At 35.5% G+C, this 13,262-nt stretch overlaps 1 protein-coding gene and 1 long non-coding RNA gene across 3 annotated transcripts in view; one reads left to right on the plus strand and one right to left on the minus strand.

The window, feature by feature from the left end:
- Positions 1-13,262, minus strand: part of LOC125658415 (neuropeptide Y receptor type 2-like) — a 33,149-nt gene that overhangs the window by 10,362 nt on the left and 9,525 nt on the right. Inside the window, exons 1-2 of one of the 2 annotated variants that reach the window (XM_048889680.2) lie at positions 4,379-4,567; positions 4,222-4,283 (exon numbers count right to left, since the gene is read on the minus strand). The gene's annotated coding sequence lies outside the window, so the exon portion shown is untranslated. Of the gene's footprint in view, positions 1-4,221; positions 4,284-4,378; positions 4,568-13,262 lie in introns of those variants that run through there. The other variant, XM_048889679.2, reaches the window with a different exon arrangement.
- The window catches only part of LOC125658421 (uncharacterized), a 38,245-nt gene continuing 30,029 nt past the window's right edge, over positions 5,047-13,262 (plus strand). Inside the window, exons 1-2 of the long non-coding RNA XR_007363738.2 lie at positions 5,047-5,222; positions 5,852-5,936. This is a non-coding gene — a long non-coding RNA (uncharacterized LOC125658421). The remainder of the gene's footprint in view (positions 5,223-5,851; positions 5,937-13,262) is intronic.

Raw genomic sequence — 13,262 nt, forward strand, 5'->3', positions numbered from 1 at the left:
TGTCGGATGAGATGGATTAATGATCCCCAACGACAAGTTATTGTTCTGTGTACCTGATTTATAACACATGGATACGTAGAAGTGTTTTTTCGTATAATTACACTCTTAACTTTGTTTTAAGGGCTAAGTTGTTGCCGTGTAAGTTGATCGTTTATTTTGTTTCTAATAAATTGGCTGCTTGTACCAGTAATTGAAATATATAGATTTAAAACCACTCCTATGCTCTTTTTTCACTTTTGTTCCTTTACATTAGGCAAAATAACGACTTTTCCCTGAGCAACTTTGACACTCTCCCGATTATCATTAATGTGATATTTTCTATCTGGAGTGGAGTGTAAATTTCCGGTGCCTGTAAATCGGCTATTGTTTCTGCTTACTGAATACACGTAGTATCATACAGAGGGTATACTGCACTGTCCGGAATTGTAAACATTCGTGACATTGCACGGAATATCTTCTATTCAGTTATACAGCCTTACTAGAGTGAATACATGTCAATACAATTATTCTAAATACATAGTATGTCAATGATATTGTGTGTATGCGTCACTGATATCGTGTGTATACGTCACTGATATCGTGTATATATTTCTATTACGATTGAGTTCAGTTTGGAATTAGAATTCACATCTAAAGGTTGTCTCTACACCCAATCCATCCGATACTTTATGAACCTTGTGAAGTCTATTTTTAAAGAAAATAAAAATACATTGCAACAAATATTACACACGCACGAGGTGTTGTTCACATGAAGTAGGGTTACATGAGCAATATGTTTTGGTTCCAGCTGACAAAGCTTGTAACAACATTGCCTTGGTAAGGCTCATTATTACAACTGTATTTTAAACGAACTTGGCATTAATTCCACTTTTGGTAATCGTACTTATGCTCCAACTACCCTTTCAAAAGACGAAATTCTTCAAAACCATGCTTCAGTTTTAGACACATTTAATATCCCAGTCAATCGGTCAGATGAATTACCGTACCTATACTGGATTCTTAAACTTCATAAAAACCCTTACAAAGATACATTGCTGGATCCAGTAAATGTTCTACAAAGTTCCTATCTTTGTTCCTCACGAAAATCTTAACAGTTGTGAAGGAGAAGCTTCAAACGTACTGTGCGACTACATATGTCAGAAGTGGTGTAAATCAAATGTGGATTTAAAAAAATTCTAAACAACTTTTTGTAAATTTGAAGTTGCAAAAACTTTTCTTAAATTAACAACTTTAAAACGTATGACTTTTCAACACTTTACACGACCATTCCTCACGATAAATTAAAGACTAGATTTTTTGACATCATAGACAGTTGCTAAACGCAACTCTGATCCCACGTACAAGTACTCTGAAGTTGAAATAAAAAATATGCTGGAGTTCCTCATTGCCAATATCTTCGTGGTCAGGTCTTCCAACAGTCTGTTGGAATTCCCATGGGCACGAATTGTACTCCTTTGTTAGCTGACCTGTTTTCATATTCCTATGAAGCATAATTTATTCAAAAACTCCTACGTGAGAAGAAAAAATCCCTTGCTGTGGCCTTTAATTCGACATTTAGCTATATCGACGACGAATCCATTAGCAATAATAATTTTCATTCATATGTCGATTCGATATATCCCAGTGAACTCGAAATAAAGGACACCACAGAGTCGTCAACTTCTGCTTCATACTTAGATATTTTATTGAAAATACATATCAACGGCAAGCTAAGAACTCAACTTTATGACAAACGGGATGATTTTAGCTTCTCCATCATCATCTTCCCATATTTATGTAGCAATATTCCATTATCACCTGCATATAGTGTTTATCTCTCAACTGATTCGATACGCAAGAGCTTGTTCTGCCTTTAGTCAGTTTTTGAATCGAAGCATGCTCTGGTGTGTCCAGGGGTCCGTGTTTGCCCAACTATCTATTTTGTATTGCTTGTAGGAGTTATGATATTGATCACTGTTCGTTATCTTCACCTTGCATGCTACTGACAAACAAGTTGATGGTGCAGGGGTTCCAACAGTCTCGTTTAAAATCAGCATTTCGCAAATTCTATGATCGTTATAACGATCTACAATGTAGTTTGTCAATACAACCTATCATTAGGTCAAATGCTGTCTGACGTGTTTCATACCGATTGTTACATGTAGGCCGTTCTTGGCACACTGAGTTTGTCTACGGATAACTCCGTTTTCCTGAGGCTCACGGCGGGTGTGGCCGGTCAACGGGAGATGCTTGCTCCTCCTAGGCACCTGATCCTACCTCTGGTATATCTAGGGGTCCGTGTTTGCCCACTAGATCAATTTGTCTCATGAAAGATTGATGGGATTTACACATACAGAATCAATTTTTGTGTTTTACAGAAATATGTATTTATCACCAATTACAACAGGAGTTGTTTTCCTTAGTTGAACTCTTCTGTGCGGTGAAACACAAAACATTATTTTCAAAATTCTTCCTCATCTAAATATAATTGTACTGTCCGCATACATTCTGCACGCACCCAGGCGTTCAAAGGATTGCTAGTACTAAACGTATCTCCATATCAAAAGAACTGATATCTCAAATATTGTATGTTTCTACAAGTTTGATCTTCTTTCTAGTTGACCTATTTTTCGATGGGAAGTGTACCATAATGAGAAAAATAACCAGAAATGTGGCGATGTTATTTACCTTTTATTTAGTTTTTAAGGTGGAGGTAACTTCAATCCAGTGAAGAATGTTACACGTATCAGTGGCGGATTTAGAGGGGGCGCAGCCCCCCCCCCCCCCCCCTAAATTTTTCAAATTTAAGGTAAATCGTGGTATCTTGTTTCGGAAAATGTACTAAACGATAAAAACAGCAATAATTTCTTCCACTCCCATAGAAATAAATGACAAAATCATTTGATTTCTTGAATTACTTTATTGGGAGAACTTAATTTTTTCCAAAAACCCTTAAAATTTGGGTCATTTTATTAATTTCACCTTATTAAAATGATAGAAAATAGTACAAATGACTTAATAGGAGAAATATTTCAAGCTCCATAAAATCTGTAAAATGCGGGGGCTTCGCCCTCCTGGACCCACTGCCTCATAAAGTGGCGTCCCCCTTAACCACAATTCCTGGATCCGCCCCTGCGTATAAGTACCTATTTGTTAAACCTCTTCACAGTACCTACTCCTCTCTTTAGAATACGTTTAGCTCTACAGTTTGCTTGAATTTAAGGAATGAATAATCATCTTAATTGTTTGAAGCATGGTCGTATTCAAACGTTTACAAGTCTTTGATTAACCCTACAAAGCGTTTATGTCGCCTGAACAATTTGTTGTAGTCGTTGCAATGGGTAGACTGTTTCTATAGGATGTTCTGTTTATCATCGAACATGTAGCTTCAATCTGTCGCGAAACGTCCGCAGACAAGACAATATGCTACATATAGAGAGGTGCATTATTCATAGCTGCCGCTGAACAAAATTACAAGGATGGGCATACTTAAAGACAGGTTAGAACTAGGTACCCGGTAGCACTTTAAAAATTCAGATTTTGAGGCAAAGTCTCTTCGTCGATTCTATTGAATAAATACAATGTTTGTCCCTGGGATAACGATATTGACATCTGTCATGTAATTATATAGAATGCAATCCATCAAGTTCTACTTTAGTGAGGGGCAATAGTATATGACTCCTTTGTTATAGATTTCACTCATTTTACTCGCATTAAATCATAGGTAATTAAGTGTAATAATTTATTTGTAAAGTATTGCTTAAATTCCGCCTTTTTACGATACCTGATTTGGGATGACAGCATTGCTGACATCAAATGGGTGTATCACTAATAATTCATAGGTGTTGTTGGATTTAGTAAATGCCCGCTTTTGAAAGTGGATTTTGCAAAAAAAAAATTGTCTTCAAAGGTAACATAAAAAAAGGTTCCGTTTCAAGAAGCGTATATTCAATTACGGTCCTACTCATTTCCTTACTCAATTGAATGAATTGAACTTTTTATTCGTAATCATGTCAAAGGTCCGAAATATATGCAAATTTACTAATCGTGTTTCTGAAGTCCATCTTCATTCCCGACGTGATTAGCATTTACACGTTATAGTTCGTCTCTGTGATGGAGGGTCGCTACAGCTCTTAGATCGATAATTTCCGTATTTTTCCGGCTTTCTTTTGATCGTCGTAGAGCGAATGTTAATTAGTATGGAATAGTAAGGACCAGTACCATATGGCGAGAAATACGTACCTTATTCGAGTGTCCAGGACAAATATTTCGCAAGCTGCTGAATTCCACAGCTTCATCTTCTTCTGGAATAGAAAGAAAATTGCATTTATCCATAAGTTCAGGTACATTTCATTTCACCTCCAATCACAGAATCACCTTCTAGTATGTAAAGTTTTACCAGCATCGTGGAAAAGAATGGAATTCTTTCTCATCGTACAACCGTGACAAAAGAAGGCGTCATCATTAAATATTTTTTTCAGCAGCTTAACTTTTTCCGTTGCTGTGTCTTTGCACAATATCGATCTGAATAGCAGCAGGCACCTGGATTCCGGAGAAAACTAGCGTTTCCTCCCGGGCAAAAACCATTTTAATGCAGAAATATAAACGTGTAGGGCTCGGAATGACGGCTATGATATGTAGCCTTAGGAATGCTTTATGATAACATTTGATAAATTCAATGCCAACGTTTGTTTTTACAGAAGATTATTTTTACTATTTAAACTCGAGGGAAAAAATGTGTTCTATTCCATCAGTGGAAGTATCTTGGCGGGGAGAACTGAAATATATGTTATACATTAAATCATCATATTTTATTTGGCAGGATAAATATTAGATAAAAAGTAAAAATGTATGCGTTTATTTATATACAAGTTTATTCAAATAAATAGCCACTATACATTTGTCTTCTTTGAAAGCTCACGGTAGTGTTTACAAATGCTCACAGGAGTTGGAAGCCGCTATCGGCATGCCCCAATAGAATTTGGTTTAATGAAAAAATATTTACTCCGTATAGCAGCAGATCTGTGAAAATAAACAAGCAGAGATTTGTGAAATAAACATTCCAGTTTTAAAAAAAACCCAGCTTGTTTCATTCGTCTGTAAATCTCTTTGGCGGAGATTGAATATATAAGTGTCACGGAACACACTTGATATAATATCAAGGAAACTCGGCGTTTTTAATTATTTTTAGTCCGGCATGAATCTCTTGGATAGTTAGGTGGGTGTACAATCTTATACAGAACGTGAGTACATTGTGACTATATACTAAAATAATTATAATGGATCGATAGCGCTAGCGATGGAGATAAACTGTTCAGTCCTCTGTCGAGGGAGTGTTCTCTTTAGAGATTTCGTTCGGTGTTTGTCGTGTCAAATCTCAAATATCCTCTAAGGGAAATTAACAGCAATGAAACATACATTTATATTCAGTTTGTTTCTTCCAGTAGTCGACATTTCTAAAAATAAGTACTGTAAAAGAACAATGACTGTTATCTTTGCACCAATCTTAAGATTGAATTTTAATTTAGTAACTAGCTCCCTGCTGAAACAATCTCAATAAAGCAAAACTCACGATTAGCAAAGAGTAATTCTTTAAGAAAGTTTGAGAAGATTTTTATGGCGTGATCGTAAAACCTTAATTTTCTGCGGAGCGTTTTGGAAAAATTTTATTGCACCGTAATGAGTTTGGTATCAGATGTTGAGGATCGTTCGCAGTTGCGGCTTCATGTTGAACTAACGGCATGTGGAATTTTGCGCTAATTTGTGCGTGCGAGCTATGTCCATAACACTTTTCTTTTCCCTGAAGACATTCCTTTGCAATAAAGTTTTTGTGAGACTTTTACAGACACGACCAACTCTTTCTTACATGCAGATGTTCTGGAATCATAGAAGAATCGCCTTTCATGGTCAGATTCCCTAATTGAAAAGTGTACATCCACCGCGGAATCACATTAAGGGTAAATATTTGTAGCATGAAGGGTACATATTTGTAGCATAAAGGTACACTTTTGTCGGATACACTTGTACATGCACACATATGTACTTATATATTGTAAACCAACCTTTATTCGCGTGCGAGAAAATTTCGCGAGATTAACGAGAACCTCATCGTCGCGAACCAGTCCTTGAATGTCATCTGTAATGAAAAACGCTTGATCGCAAAAAGTAATCTCCGCGAACCAGTTTATCATAGGTGAATCGCGAAATAAAGTAGAGGCGAATAAAAGTTGGTTTACGGTATACACATTGTATTTGTCGCATCATGGGTACACACATTTGCCGCATTAAGGGTGTACATATTTGTCGCATAAAGCTAACACACATTGTCGCATATGGATGGATTTCGTCACATAAAGGTAGTGCATATTTGTTGTTTTAAGGTTACAGGAATTACTCATATCTTGTTGCTACATGTGCATAATGGTAAACATATTTTTCGCTTCTAATAAGGGTACACATATTTTCGCAATAGGGGTAATTGAAAAGTTTGCCAACACACTGAAAGAAATAGTTAAAGAACGTCATAAACTCATAATGATGTAATTATTTTTGAGATTTTGCTGTACATGTCTAATTATATATTCTTTCTTCTCTTATCCTAATACATGCATTTTTACTGAAATAATGATTGTTACAAAAAACAAACCCATGTTTTTGGTTTTTTTTTAGTATTTTACCATAATAATTGTTCATTAGATCATAGTTATCATAACTTAATGTCTCTTGCATTGGTACATGCTACTCCAGGTTCAGCTGGAACACTATTATTCTATGTTGTCATGTATATGTATTTCTTGTTTTTATTAATCTGATTTCTTTTTTCCACGTTTTATTTTCATCTGATTTCATTTATATAATTTTTTATTATCGCATAACCTCTGACATACATATGTACGTTGTAAATATTCTCGCCGCTGAAACCACGCCCCTAGAAATATCTTGCTTTATGAAACTTCCGACTTATTCCACTTCTATTTGAAATTTACAAATTCATCTATCATTATTCCAACTTAATCTAACACAGATCCAATCGGTGACATAAAGCGTTAGCACTTGATCATCAATATTTCCAGCCAACATACAAGGTGAAGGAGGTTAAGTTAACAATACAGAACGGAATATAAAGCAAGTTATCAAACGAAAATGGAACCCAGCAGAGGCAAGGACATCTCTTGGAAAGTATCGATGATGCAGATGTGGCCGAATTTCCTGGACGCGTGACAGATTAGAAAAATAAGTTTTCATTTAAAAAACCAAATCGTTTAGTAGTAGTATAAGAAATATTTTCGTTTTCTGAAAAATCAATCTGAAAACATTTTCTTTCGTCAAATCATAACAAATCATTATAATCTGGCCTGGAGGTTATAAAACTTTTACCGTACTCATACTCAAACTCAGCCATGTTTGTTTTAAGCATAGCTCTGTGCAAAGTTTGAAACACACTAGAAAAATATTGAGCATTTACTCCATTTTAGTGTGAGGATGATTTTATAAAAGTTTTATAACCTTCACTTTTGAGTATGAGTACGATTTGGAACACAGATTTTTAAGTTTGAGTATGAAAATGTGCTCAAAATGTTTTATAACCGCCAGGCCAGATTTCTAGATCCGCGCCGTATACTCTGCGATTGTGAGCGTATCTTAGGGCATGCTTTTTAATTATCTTATGCACCGATTCGAATGAGATTAAATACATGTGACATTAACATTTCCAAGGGATATTAGAATTCAGTCGATTAGATAAAAATTATTTAACGGTAATTAAGGATTTAAGTACCAAAAGATTTAATGTATTTGTGAATGCAGATTTTACTTAAAATCCTTCCCATGGAAATTCGGTCGGAACGAGGTCGTTGAAAAATGACCTTCGGATATTAGAGTCCAAGGTATATAAGGAGCGTAGGAACATTAATTGAGGCGCTTACTTGTAGGAGTAGAGTATATGCGATATCTTATTCTGGATTCGAGTCGAAGCTTCAAGGGAGGTTTACAATAGCTCATGTTGGTTGTGTGGAGAAAATTGCACCGCGTTTCTGCTGTGTGCTGCAAATTGGAAATCTCTCTCTTCTCTCCCTCGCTTTAAATATATATATATATAGAGAGAGAGAGAGAGAGAGAGAGAGAGAGTAGAGAGAGAGAGAGAGAGAGAGAGAGAGAGAGAGAGAGAGAAATTGGTCCCCGGTACAAAACAAGCTTCATTTTTAAATAAAGTAACTTTACATTAAAATTTTAAAATCAATCTTAATGCAAGTAACACATACTTATGTTTATGCTTACTCCTGCAGCTGATTTTTCTATTCATACGTATTCAAATATTTAGTTTTTTTTTCGAAATTTCTTACATAAACTCATGGTAACCCCCCCCCCCCCAACCCCCAACCCCGCCTTTCTTACTGCGACCCGTTTTGATCCGGCCCCTTATTAGTTTACATCAAGACCCTATATGAAATCATTGTTTTTAAGCCAATCAGATTGCAGCGCAAGGCATATCTCGTATTTTCATATATATCTGCTATTCGAAGTGCCGCTATGGACATTTTCTGACGGAAGAACAACCCCCACCTCCACTCCATCCACCGAGTTTTAATTAACTATTTTATGAACTTGTTTCCACTTTTGTGCGCTTTTTTATGCACCACTTTTGTCTTCCATTAAAGCTGATATTGTGGGGTCTTTTTTCACATGATCGCATTTTTGCTTTGTAGTAACATTGCGGCTGTTGTGTATTACCTGAATATCTTGCATTTATAGTTAAGAAATAGTTCATATGTCAACTGCTGGTATGTCTCCCAGCCAATTTTTATGTGTTTACTTTTATAATTTACATTTTTACGTCATTTAAAATAAGTGACAAACTTTTACACCTTGTCTTATTTTCTTTTATGATTTTTATAGAAACAAAGAGACCAGCCAAGTTGCCATGCGAGATTTTTTGTTTGTTAAAAATCAGCTTATAATTGAACGAAAGTGTTGCTTCTGTTTCTCGTGCGTTTTTTTGTTTTTGTTTTTTTTTTACTTGTTGATGTGCTCTGCATTTCTTTTTATCAGCGATACATATTCTATCGAGAAAAGTGGATTCGGACCTGTATACATACATTCAGGATAAGCTAATAACTTGAGGACGCGCTATTTACGTAATACTAAAGTCATTACATAACCCAATCCTGTGTATGAAAAATCACCATTCAAAAGAACAGAAATGAGTATTGATTTCATTTAGCAACTACTGTGCGGTAGAAGCAATTCATTTTCTAGTCAGAAGTTCCAAAATATCAATGAATGTCATATATTTAACAAAAAAATATGTAAAAAAAAACCAACGGTTACCATTGTTTTATTCATCTGAATTGTTATATTGGGCCGTTCTTTGCACACTGAATTTGACTATGGATTACTCCGTTTATCTTAATAAGATAAAGGGCTCACGGGGGTGTTACTCCACCTGATCCCGCCTCTGGTATATCCAAGGGTCCTTGTCTGTCCAACTCTTTATTTTGTATTCCTTATAGGAGTTATGAGATTAATCACTGTTCGTTATCTTTACCTTTCCATAGTTTATTCAGCGTTAATACTTTTTTCCTTTATAGTTGATCTAACGTTAATACATCATACTTTATTTCATAGTCAGACCTATGATTGTACGAAACTATGACAGAGCACTTACTTACCCTCTTAAAAAATATATTTCAATGTTTAGTTTATTTTGATAATACATATATACGTATACATGTATATTCTGGTATACTTTATTCGTAGCAATATGCGCATGATCCTATAATGTTCAAATAAAGCACACATTCTTTTCCGAACTGTGTCTTTGTCGGCAGGATGCATATTACATACATGTGCGCAGTTTCCCTTCATTTCCCCCCCTCAAAAATGCTACACTAGTAGGACAATTAATCGTGTTTACTGAGTCGCTCGAAATGTTTTTGACAGAAACAAATACTTAGAAAATGATATTTTTGGTCGTAAAAGGGGAAAATATGTGTTCTAAGGTTAAAGCCACCATTTCAACCAAAAAAAAAAAAAAAAAAAAAAATCGGGATCCGCCACTACAGCTGATATTCCTTTATCTAAAGGTTAGGAAGGGAGACATCATGTATTTTATCATACTGTGTAAGACAGCATTTCAAAAAGCTGAGTATGTGCAGATAATGTAGGGTGTGGTTTGTTTTCCTGTCCGACTGTTTCACTGGCTGTAACAGAGATATATCTTTCATGCTTATCTAATCCAAAATTACACGACCTTCCAATGGCTTAATTTTGAATTGAGTTTTTAACATGTTCTGAATGGTTTAACGTTTAGAATAATAGAATGTATGCCTGCACCACAGGCAATTGCATCGCTTGGGGTCGAATTTACTATTAAAGAGTAAAGGTATAGAACTCTATATATAGGGTAACCAAGTTAGACAATGTAAAAACAATAAACCAATTGATATAAAATTTTACTCTGTATTCTAATATATTCATACATAATCAATCTACATTACTACCAAAGTTCATGCAGAAATTCCGTATACCTCCCAAGATATGCAGAAATGAATTCGGAAAAACGCCTATTATTTTTTGGTCGAATTCTAGCTGGGCCCTGGCACTATACGACTAAACAGAATGTTTGAGCATTGCAACAAGCTATTACATAGAATGTGCAGCATAAGATATCATTTCTAAAAATGAATTTCTTACCCCAATTCATGAAAAGAAGTCCGTAATAGCTCCAAGTGACTGAAAATCTTAAAACCGTTTCTACGGATAACAAGAAATTCAGTTTAAACCATTTTTAAAATCTACCTTTAAAAAACACTTGGCGATTGTTTTGCGTAAATAGATTATACTAGTCTTTTTGTTCCTGCTTTTTTACGAAAGCAGAGCCATTAAATCTTGTGAATCCGTCCTTCAGTCTGTCACATGATATATATCTACACAATAAATATGCATATTCAGTTTCCTGTTAGCTCAGTAGTTTGCTATGTTTTGTTTTATAGATTTGAATTTGAATTTGCTAGGATTTTGTGGTTAGCTCTGTATTAGGAGTCTTATGTTGGCTCTATAATTGTGCTTGGAATCAGATGTGAATGTATATTGTTTAACGTCCCTCTCGAGAAATTTTCACTCATATGGAGACGTCATCATTGCCGCTGAACGGCTGCAAAATTTAGGCCTATGCTCGACGCTGATGGCCTTTCAGCAGGGAAGGATCTTTATCGTGCCACACCTACTGTGGCTCAGGACCTCGGTTTTTGCGGTCTCATCTGAAGGATCGCCCCAATTGGTCGCCTTTTACGGCAAACAAGGGGCACTGGGGACCTTTATTCAAACCCGGATCCCCACGGGAATTGGAATTTGGGGACAGCTCTTTAGTTTGGTAGAATGTTTAGGTTGGTTTTGTGTTTTGATAGGATTTTAATGTTAGATCAGCATTGTGCTATTGTTTTAAGACTAGCTCTGTATTTTGGTATGATATTGGGGTTATGCCTGTACAGCTTATAAAAGTCGATATTATCTAAATAGATTGTTCATATTTCGCATCCCAAATAACTCGTGTGATGTTGTGTTTTTTTTTTTTTTTATATCTATTTAACAGGATAGAGATTCCATTTGTAACATCACGGAAGCAGCTCAGTTTTGATAAAAAAAATTGTGCCTTGATGGTCATGAAAATTTTCTTCAACACGGAAACAAAATTGACTTTATAGTTGCCGGAGTATTTCATGAAGGGATGAAGTAATCCGCTAATTGTCGAGTAACGCGAGGGTTTTTATGTAAAATTTCAATAAGAGTTTTCTGAAAGGATTTGACATTTTCTCTCTTCTGACAGAATGTCTTCATCAATGTCTCAGTCGTGTTGGGAGTGTTGGTTTTGTCAAGCGCTGATGTTTTTTGTTAAGCTCCCATAAAGTATTATGGAAATATCGATGTTCGTCCTGACTGATGTACAACTTTATCATTTTCTTTCTATTTTGGGACATGAAGACTGCGTAGATATTGAAACAATCCTTCATTATAAACTGAGAATCTGTAGTATACATGAGGTAATATATATATATATATATATATATATATATATATATATATATATATATATAATGATTCAATATATATTGATTTTGGATCAGCTCTTTGGACGAATAAGGCCTGTCCTAATTCGCTCCAGTTTTAACATTGATTGGCAAGGCTAAAGCCCAAAAAAACATGTAGTCTGCGTTGTAAATACGTTTGTAGATTAGTGTAGTTGTGGTGCTAGATGTATTTATATGTAGTTTTTGTTATTATTCTCTGTTGATATTGGCCACATTATGTAATTCTTTTCGCTTGTCCTGAAGAAGGGACGGGTCGTCCCGAAAACTTGACAATTTGGTTTGGTCATTTTAGTGCTTTGTGTGTGTGTGTATATATATATATATATATATATATATATATATATATATATCCCCTATTTTCTAAAGACAAGGGCCTCCGTGGTCGAGTGGTCAAAATCACACGGCCTCTCACCTCTAGTCGGCGCGGGTTCAAATCCCGCTCACACCTGTAAGTGAGAAAGTTTCCCAATTTACTTTCGGAAGGTCGGTGGTCTCTTCCCAAGTACAATGTATCTGGGTTCTCTCTTCCACCAATGAAAACTGGGCGTCACCAGATAACTGAAAAATTATTGAGTGTGGCGGAAAACAGCAAATCAATCAATCATTATAAAGACAAATATTGTGAGTTGGTTCACTAACCACATCTAAATCAGGATCGTGGACCAATGCAGTAGTATACATGTAATTGAGATTTGTCATTTACTAAACATCTGAACGTGTAATATGAATAGATTAACACCGTAATTAAACCATTGCTTTCCCTGAATGTATATACATGTAGATTATTTTCTTTTTCATCACACCATTTTTGCAAATGTGTTACAAACTTCATACAAATATTGAAAACGGAAGCCTGATTTATGTATTATAAAGTCATATCAAAATACCAAATAAATATTTACAACTTTTAGGTCTTATGAAGGACACGAGTAAAAATCATATATATTGATATTTTCCTGCTCGCATTATTTGTACCGTTCGTGAACAGCGCAAAAAAGCAAGGTGTGTTTATATTTCTTTCTTCCTTCACAGACTGGATAACCTAGATAACCCTTTTCCAACTTTTAGTGGGCATTAATATAGATAATAACACTATCTACGTGTCCCATGAGGATCCGGGTTAGAATAGGTCCTCAGTACCCCACCCCCGGGGATCCGGGTTAGAATAGGTCCTCAGTACCCCACCCCCGGGGATCC

This window comes from Ostrea edulis, chromosome 9, assembly GCF_947568905.1.
Source record: "Ostrea edulis chromosome 9, xbOstEdul1.1, whole genome shotgun sequence".
Lineage (NCBI taxonomy): Eukaryota > Metazoa > Mollusca > Bivalvia > Ostreida > Ostreidae > Ostrea > Ostrea edulis.